This window comes from Chanos chanos, chromosome 5, assembly GCF_902362185.1.
Source record: "Chanos chanos chromosome 5, fChaCha1.1, whole genome shotgun sequence".
NCBI lineage: Eukaryota > Metazoa > Chordata > Actinopteri > Gonorynchiformes > Chanidae > Chanos > Chanos chanos.
The window spans coordinates 25,478,113-25,487,279 of NC_044499.1; the positions used below are offsets into that span (position 1 = coordinate 25,478,113).

Sequence of the window (9,167 nt, forward strand, 5' to 3'; positions counted from 1 at the left end):
TAAAGCCTGGCTTGAGCTGGCAAGCACGCTGATCATGGCGCCCTGGCGCTTTGCCGGCATTGCCACCGGAGCAGAGGCTTGGCGCCGGGGAAGGAGTCGCCGTCTTTGCGAAGTCTGCCGTGGGCAAAGGGTGCCTGCGACCTTACCAGCTAGTTTCATACTTACCTGGCAGGGGAGACACCATGATCACGAAGGTGGTTCACCCAGGGTGAGGCTTGGCCATTGCACATGGGCTATGCTGACCTCTGCGAATTCCCCACATGCGGGAATCTCGACTGCATAATTTGTGGTAGTGGGGGACTGCGTTCGCGCTCTCCCCTGAACTCTCAGCGTCAAAGACAGCCTGTAAGGGGCGCTGCGCCTGGGCCCATAGGCAAGCCTTGGCTCGCTCCCGCGTGTTGCGGTTTGCTTGTTGTTTGAGCGTCTTGCGTGCAAAACTGTCGCTCTGGGACGAGCGGCGAGATGAGGAGAGCTAAGCCCGCAGCCGCAGTCCATCTGCGTCCTCTTGCTGTCACGTGGTGTGTTTCTTCTTTTGTGCCGCCTAATTCAGCTGAGCTCGGAGGCCACCGGAGGTGTGCAGAGATGGTACCGGGCGGCCCCAGGGAAGCTGTCAGTTTGTATCCGTCCTTTTGCTTTTGTGCAGAGAGTTGGCTGGGCTTTCAATATCCTGCAAAGAAAAGAGGTGTCTGGACTGTTCCATTCCACTCCCGCATCCCTGTCATGATTTCAAGCAGGACGAGATGGGAAGAGCTTTTTGCCTCTCCTGTGCTGCGCTCTTGAGAGAGCAAAGCCCCGAGACGGCAGAGCCTTCTTCCCTTAGGCCTGGATTCTGGCTTGCCATCTCAAGCGCAGCAGTCGTTGCACTCGGGCTGTGCTGAGTCCCCAAACGCAGGACTGCGCTGCCAGTGCATTGTGGGACAGGAGGCGAGGGGCGCATTCTCCTCTTTGCTCCTCTTCTCTAACCATTTGGAGAAGTCAAAGCCCCAAGACTACAGAGCCTTGCTAAAGCCTGGCTTGAGCTGGCAAGCACGCTGATCATGGCGCTCTGGCGCTTTGCCGGCATTGCCACCGGAGCAGAGGCTTGGCGCCGGGGAAGGAGTCGCCGTCTTTGCGAAGTCTGCCGTGGGCAAAGGGTGCCTGCGACCTTACCAGCTAGTTTCATACTTACCTGGCAGGGGAGACACCATGATCACGAAGGTGGTTCACCCAGGGTGAGGCTTGGCCATTGCACTTGGGCTATGCTGACCTCTGCGAATTCCCCACATGCGGGAATCTCGACTGCATAATTTGTGGTAGTGGGGGACTGCGTTCGCGCTCTCCCCTGAACTCTCAGCGTCAAAGACAGCCTGTAAGGGGCGCTGCGCCTGGGCCCATAGGCAAGCCTTGGCTCGCTCCCGCGTGTTGCGGTTTGCTTGTTGTTTGAGCGTCTTGCGTGCAAAACTGTCGCTCTGGGACGAGCGGCGAGATGAGGAGAGCTAAGCCCGCAGCCGCAGTCCATCTGCGTCCTCTTGCTGTCACGTGGTGTGTTTCTTCTTTTGTGCCGCCTAATTCAGCTGAGCTCGGAGGCCACCGGAGGTGTGCAGAGATGGTACCGGGCGGCCCCAGGGAAGCTGTCAGTTTGTATCCGTCCTTTTGCTTTTGTGCAGAGAGTTGGCTGGGCTTTCAATATCCTGCAAAGAAAAGAGGTGTCTGGACTGTTCCATTCCACTCCCGCATCCCTGTCATGATTTCAAGCAGGACGAGATGGGAAGAGCTTTTTGCCTCTCCTGTGCTGCGCTCTTGAGAGAGCAACGCCCCGAGACGGCAGAGCCTTCTTCCCTTAGGCCTGGATTCTGGCTTGCCATCTCAAGCGCAGCAGTCGTTGCACTCGGGCTGTGCTGAGTCCCCAAACGCAGGACTGTCCAGCGCGTAATTTGGGCCAGAGGGGGACTGTCCTGGCCATCTGCCACGGTCCTCCAATGAGCAACGCGTGCCTCTGACTTTGCCAGCAACTCTCAGACTTCCCTGGCAGGGGAAAGAGCATGATCATCAAGGTGCATGAGCCAGGTTCCTGAAATGCAGGAGTACCGAGCGCCTGACAAGTTTCCAAAGAGCATGTTCTTACCTCCCAGTCATGAGGGTCCTGAGCGCTGCCAGTGCATTGTGGGACAGGAGGCGAGGGGCGCATTCTCCTCTTTGCTCCTCTTCTCTAACCATTTGGAGAAGTCAAAGCCCCAAGACTACAGAGCCTTGCTAAAGCCTGGCTTGAGCTGGCAAGCACGCTGATCATGGCGCCCTGGCGCTTTGCCGGCATTGCCACCGGAGCAGAGGCTTGGCGCCGGGGAAGGAGTCGCCGTCTTTGCGAAGTCTGCCGTGGGCAAAGGGTGCCTGCGACCTTACCAGCTAGTTTCATACTTACCTGGCAGGGGAGACACCATGATCACGAAGGTGGTTCACCCAGGGTGAGGCTTGGCCATTGCACATTGGGCTATGCTGACCTCTGCGAATTCCCCACATGCGGGAATCTCGACTGCATAATTTGTGGTAGTGGGGGACTGCGTTCGCGCTCTCCCCTGAACTCTCAGCGTCAAAGACAGCCTGTAAGGGGCGCTGCGCCTGGGCCCATAGGCAAGCCTTGGCTCGCTCCCGCGTGTTGCGGTTTGCTTGTTGTTTGAGCGTCTTGCGTGCAAAACTGTCGCTCTGGGACGAGCGGCGAGATGAGGAGAGCTAAGCCCGCAGCCGCTGTCCATCTGCGTCCTCTTGCTGTCACGTGGTGTGTTTCTTCTTTTGTGCCGCCTAATTCAGCTGAGCTCGGAGGTCACCGGAGGTGTGCAGAGATGGTACCGGGCGGCCCCAGGGAAGCTGTCAGTTTGTATCCGTCCTTTTGCTTTTGTGCAGAGAGTTGGCTGGGCTTTCAATATCCTGCAAAGAAAAGAGGTGTCTGGACTGTTCCATTCCACTCCCGCATCCCTGTCATGATTTCAAGCAGGACGAGATGGGAAGAGCTTTTTGCCTCTCCTGTGCTGCGCTCTTGAGAGAGCAACGCCCCGAGACGGCAGAGCCTTCTTCCCTTAGGCCTGGATTCTGGCTTGCCATCTCAAGCGCAGCAGTCATTGCACTCGGGCTGTGCTGAGTCCCCAAACGCAGGACTGTCCAGCGCGTAATTTGGGCCAGAGGGGGACTGTCCTGGCCATCTGCCACGGTCCTCCAATGAGCAACGCGTGCCTCTGACTTTGCCAGCAACTCTCAGACTTCCCTGGCAGGGGAAAGAGCATGATCATCAAGGTGCATGAGCCAGGTTCCTGAAATGCAGGAGTACCGAGCGCCTGACAAGTTTCCAAAGAGCATGTTCTTACCTCCCAGTCATGAGGGTCCTGAGCGCTGCCAGTGCATTGTGGGACAGGAGGCGAGGGGCGCATTCTCCTCTTTGCTCCTCTTCTCTAACCATTTGGAGAAGTCAAAGCCCCAAGACTACAGAGCCTTGCTAAAGCCTGGCTTGAGCTGGCAAGCACGCTGATCATGGCGCTCTGGCGCTTTGCCGGCATTGCCACCGGAGCAGAGGCTTGGCGCCGGGGAAGGAGTCGCCGTCTTTGCGAAGTCTGCCGTGGGCAAAGGGTGCCTGCGACCTTACCAGCTAGTTTCATACTTACCTGGCAGGGGAGACACCATGATCACGAAGGTGGTTCACCCAGGGTGAGGCTTGGCCATTGCACTTGGGCTATGCTGACCTCTGCGAATTCCCCACATGCGGGAATCTCGACTGCATAATTTGTGGTAGTGGGGGACTGCGTTCGCGCTCTCCCCTGAACTCTCAGCGTCAAAGACAGCCTGTAAGGGGCGCTGCGCCTGGGCCCATAGGCAAGCCTTGGCTCGCTCCCGCGTGTTGCGGTTTGCTTGTTGTTTGAGCGTCTTGCGTGCAAAACTGTCGCTCTGGGACGAGCGGCGAGATGAGGAGAGCTAAGCCCGCAGCCGCTGTCCATCTGCGTCCTCTTGCTGTCACGTGGTGTGTTTCTTCTTTTGTGCCGCCTAATTCAGCTGAGCTCGGAGGTCACCGGAGGTGTGCAGAGATGGTACCGGGCGGCCCCAGGGAAGCTGTCAGTTTGTATCCGTCCTTTTGCTTTTGTGCAGAGAGTTGGCTGGGCTTTCAATATCCTGCAAAGAAAAGAGGTGTCTGGACTGTTCCATTCCACTCCCGCATCCCTGTCATGATTTCAAGCAGGACGAGATGGGAAGAGCTTTTTGCCTCTCCTGTGCTGCGCTCTTGAGAGAGCAACGCCCCGAGACGGCAGAGCCTTCTTCCCTTAGGCCTGGATTCTGGCTTGCCATCTCAAGCGCAGCAGTCGTTGCACTCGGGCTGTGCTGAGTCCCCAAACGCAGGACTGTCCAGCGCGTAATTTGGGCCAGAGGGGGACTGTCCTGGCCATCTGCCACGGTCCTCCAATGAGCAACGCGTGCCTCTGACTTTGCCAGCAACTCTCAGACTTCCCTGGCAGGGGAAAGAGCATGATCATCAAGGTGCATGAGCCAGGTTCCTGAAATGCAGGACTACCGAGCGCCTGACAAGTTTCCAAAGAGCATGTTCTTACCTCCCAGTCATGAGGGTCCTGAGCGCTGCCAGTGCATTGTGGGACAGGAGGCGAGGGGCGCATTCTCCTCTTTGCTCCTCTTCTCTAACCATTTGGAGAAGTCAAAGCCCCAAGACTACAGAGCCTTGCTAAAGCCTGGCTTGAGCTGGCAAGCACGCTGATCATGGCGCCCTGGCGCTTTGCCGGCATTGCCACCGGAGCAGAGGCTTGGCGCCGGGGAAGGAGTCGCCGTCTTTGCGAAGTCTGCCGTGGGCAAAGGGTGCCTGCGACCTTACCAGCTAGTTTCATACTTACCTGGCAGGGGAGACACCATGATTACGAAGGTGGCTCACCCAGGGCGAGGCTTAGCCATTGCACTTGGGTTGTGCTGAACTCTACAAATTCTCTGAATGCAGAAATCTTGCCTGTAATTTCAGTTAGAAGGGGACTGTTTTCGCCATCTGCAATGGTTCTACAATGAGCAACGTGTGCCACCTTTTGCGAGCAAAATTGTAACAACATAGATTATTGCATCACTTACAGAAACTTTAATTAATCAAGAATGTTCTGAGAGCAACTAACACATGTCTCTGAATGAGGTTAGACATGAGTGACATGTCGTCATTGAGGTCCTCCAGTTTTACCCAGAGATGTTCAGTGGGGTTTTTCCTCACAGGATGGTAACTCTGCAAGTAACAAAGGGAGTCTGAGGTGAAAAATGGGGTCGACGGTAATTCCACGAAGTTTGTGATATATTTCTTAGAAATTAAATCTGCAATGCACAGATTTAGTTCTTCAATGCCTTCCAGTACATCATGCAAGAAATCAGGTGGAAAGCCTTTGCATGTGTGAAAACCTGTCAATATGTTTAGAGGACAGTCTCATTTCACACCATCACCACACTCTTTTTGGATGTGCCTAAAGCAGCAGTTACCAAACTTTTTAGGTCACGCACCCCCTTCGACATTCTGACCAAGCTGACCCCCCCCCCCCCCCGAAAAAAAGCCACAACATAGCACATTTACAGTTGTATGAGGGCATCAAGTTGAATGTTCATATGTAAAAGAATGGATAACTACTATAGAAGGGCACTTGGAGAGCGCAGAGCTCCACCAAGGCCAATACACTCTTCTATGACATTCAGATCTGCAGCCGCAACCACTATATATGTCTGGATATATTTCCAAAACTGTTAGAACCAAAAAAACAGAATGTACGATTCTGAAAGCTAATTTATTGCACAAAACGATTAGCAATTATGCGCGTGTTGTGCAAGTTCACGATAACCTTTAAATAGGCTTCTTTTGGTCATATCGACTTGGAAACAGTAAGAATAATGTAGACATTGCTTATTTCTGACATACCTGCTGCATTTGTTTCTGCAGTGATGTTTGAGGTTGCTGTTATGTTTTTTTTTTTTTTGCTATATGCTTAATCGCGGCACAGTATTCACTGTAATTACAATAGATTCACACATGCACAACAAATTCAGTCAATTTCAGTTCATCTCGCAATGTTGGAAACTGGAAAATAATAACTCGGATACACTCCAAAATTTAACGAGTTCTTCCTTGGCCCATGCTACACCCTTCCACCCTGGTAGTTTTTCTGTAATCCTGCTGACAAATAGACAAACCAACAAACCAACCAACAAACTGCACCGAAAACATAACCTCCTTGGCAGAGGTAATAACTGGAACTGCCATAACACTGCTGAGGATATCAACAATATAATATAAATACATCAATATTCAAATGCATTTACAGATTGCAACATAGTTACGCACCGGTTGGAGCATTTAAAGAGTGAGTGAGGGTGAGGAACATGTGCAGGTTTTGAGTCATATTATTATCGAAAGGGGGAAATACATGTGAATATTTACAGCAACATTAAAATATTTGCATCAAGTTGTATCTTGCTCAACATTCATATGAAACCGATCAGCAATGTTTAAAAAATAGTGAAAAAAATAATGCACGGCACAAGGCGCAGAACAAAGAATTTTTGAGGGTGAGGAGAGGGTTAGACCATACACAGCGACAAATTTGCCATGACATTAAATATTTGCATTGAGATAAATAATACATAAAAATAATTTATCGCTCTTTACAATCACTAGAACACTCAAAGGCTAACAAATTCCATTAAGAGAAAATGCAACAAAATGCGCTTGATTGACATTTAGCGCTGCAACAATGTTTCAACCCTTCGCTAAGCCCCTCCCTAGAACAGCCACTGTCTAATCCTACAATAGCAACCGTAACTAGGCATGGGAGGCCTGTCAAACTATCAGAATAAGGGAAAATGCTGAAACGGTGTGCATATGGAACCTGCAAATCTGAAAACAGGTATCCTCAGAGTTTACAGGGGGGTGTCATATTTTTCACTTTTTCAAAGCCAAAAACGCTAGAGGAGAGATGTTTACTGTGACAACATTTAGTAACTAAACCCTGTCTCTGTGGTGATTAACGACTGCCACGGCTAGCATAACAGTACACATTAGCAAAGAAATCTGTGTAGTCTTTATTTTGAGTGATACACTACTAAACGAAGCCATACTGCCGTGTCAAGTGTATTTGCTAACTGACTCAATGTTATCGAAAACGTGCTGATGCTTTGTTTGTTTATGGTTTATTTACGCACATGTTTGCAATGAAGAGGTAGTAATAATAATAATAATAATAATAATAATAATAGTGATAACTCTGGGTCAGGGTTTCGTATGTGGCAGAGCAGCTCCACCACTGCAATCCATTGAAAGTCATCCCTTGATCCAAGACTTTGTGCCCCCCCCTCCTTCCCCCACCGCAGAATCTTCATTCGGTCTCACAACGGTCTAAACCCAGCTCACGTCCCCTAATAGTGGGTAAACAATCCAACGCTTGGTGAATAATTGATAATAATAATAATAATGATAATAATTGATAATAATAATAATGATAATGATAATATTATAATCAAGAGGTAGTTGTACATAACGTTACTGTGTTTGCTAAAGCATGTGCAGAGCATGACATCAAACTGCCAGGACAATGAAAATTGTAACATTACAACTCTGTGTAATCTAATCAAATTGCCAAATACGTCTGTATGTACAGGCTTGACAATGATAATTATTCACAATGTTTCAACCACTCTCGGTTCACTTGTTTCACGAATGCCCTCTAACAGTTGAATAGCTAATTTGGCTAACTTGACGTTAGCTACTGGGGTATTAATAGTGACCACAAGGCTTGTAGGTTTTAGTCATGTATGCAGTGTTACTTGAAAAAGTTGGCTCTGACAGTTACTACTAGTAAACATCCTTAACTCGCTGGGTTAGTTTTATATATCTTGTTTTATTTTGCATTTGTGCATGTGCTTCGATCAATAGCTCATCTGCGGCCAAACCGGCTTTTTCCCTTGATTTTAATGTCCTCCTCATTCACAATACTCAGCCGACAAATTATATTATGAATGTACCTCTCAAATGCATTTTGTAGTCCTTTCTGGCTACTTCTCTCTGAAATTTCAGAAATTTGCTATTATTTCCTTTGGAATATCTCTCACTGATATCGTTGAAAATGCTATAGATTGACATGCCAGGTGTGAAAGCTTGACAGGAGTAGCAACAGTAACCAAGGGGGGGCGGGACTTAGCGAAGGGTCAATTGCAAGAAAGTCATGTATAGCATGAGCCGTGGAACAAAGAGAATGTCTGAAGGTGGCGAGGAAACTTACAGAAACAGACATGTTGTTTTAAGAAAAAGAGGAAATTACTATTTTATTTTTTATCTTATCTTATTTTAGATTTTTTAAAAATATTATTTTAATTTCTGCCATTACAGTGTTTTGTCTTGCACACCCCCTGGGGGCAGTCCACGCACCACACTTTGGGAGCCAGGCCTAAAGGATTACAAAGTTCGAAGTTGTTAATGTACACGGTTATGGATACACTAACATCTTGACATGAGAGACGCTGATTACCTTTAAAATAGTCACCATCTTGAAATGGCCTGTAGTGACAAGACTGTTAAACTGGATTGTTTACCCCAATGCTTGCAGTACTTCCTCTCTTTTCAAAACTTCAGAAAGTAAGTTTAGAATAGGTACATAAACAACAGTATGAGTCCTTTCTTGTGTGCAGGTTCAATGACAGTAAAGTTCTGTCTATAAAATGACTGCCTTTCGTACTCTGTGCCTAGAGGCCCTTCTCTTGAAAGCAAATTAAATGGGTTTGCACTCTGTAATGCTTCAGTTAATGATAATGTTAAACATTCCTCAGATGTGCAATTATGTTCCTTCAAAATATTTTCAATTGACTGCTTAGTTATTTGTCCAGCACATTCACCAATATGAAATAAATCATCCACAGTTTCTTGAATTGCTGACTGAGACACATGAAGGACTTCGTGCAGCCGAAGGAAAAGGGACGCAATTCGCCACTGAATGGACTTCTGTGCAGACTGCAATTCAGGTTCAGGCACTGATAAATCTGGTGACGCTGAATCATCCAAGTCATCCTGTACATCATTTGCAGAAGTTTGACTGTGACAATTAATAACAAGGTCAGATCTGAAATTGTGAAATGTGGAAGACTGATAATATCGATTTTTATGAGCAGTAAAAGTGGGGAATACCCTA

At 48.8% G+C, this 9,167-nt stretch overlaps 5 non-coding genes across 5 annotated transcripts; all 5 read left to right on the top strand.

Moving 5' to 3' along the window:
* The first annotated feature begins 157 nt into the window (after window positions 1-157).
* LOC115813487 (U1 spliceosomal RNA) lies at window positions 158-321 on the top strand. The gene has a single exon (XR_004025350.1). It is a non-coding gene; the product is annotated as a U1 spliceosomal RNA (small nuclear RNA).
* Window positions 322-1,160: 839 nt separating this feature from the next.
* On the top strand, window positions 1,161-1,324 carry LOC115813472 (U1 spliceosomal RNA). Its single transcript, XR_004025337.1, has one exon. It is a non-coding gene; the product is annotated as a U1 spliceosomal RNA (small nuclear RNA).
* A 1,066-nt stretch (window positions 1,325-2,390) lies between these two features.
* On the top strand, window positions 2,391-2,555 carry LOC115813479 (U1 spliceosomal RNA). Its single transcript, XR_004025342.1, has one exon. It is a non-coding gene; the product is annotated as a U1 spliceosomal RNA (small nuclear RNA).
* Window positions 2,556-3,621: 1,066 nt separating this feature from the next.
* LOC115813473 (U1 spliceosomal RNA) lies at window positions 3,622-3,785 on the top strand. Its single transcript, XR_004025338.1, has one exon. It is a non-coding gene; the product is annotated as a U1 spliceosomal RNA (small nuclear RNA).
* A 1,066-nt stretch (window positions 3,786-4,851) lies between these two features.
* LOC115813492 (U1 spliceosomal RNA) lies at window positions 4,852-5,008 on the top strand. Its single transcript, XR_004025354.1, has one exon. It is a non-coding gene; the product is annotated as a U1 spliceosomal RNA (small nuclear RNA).
* The last annotated feature ends 4,159 nt before the right edge of the window (window positions 5,009-9,167 follow it).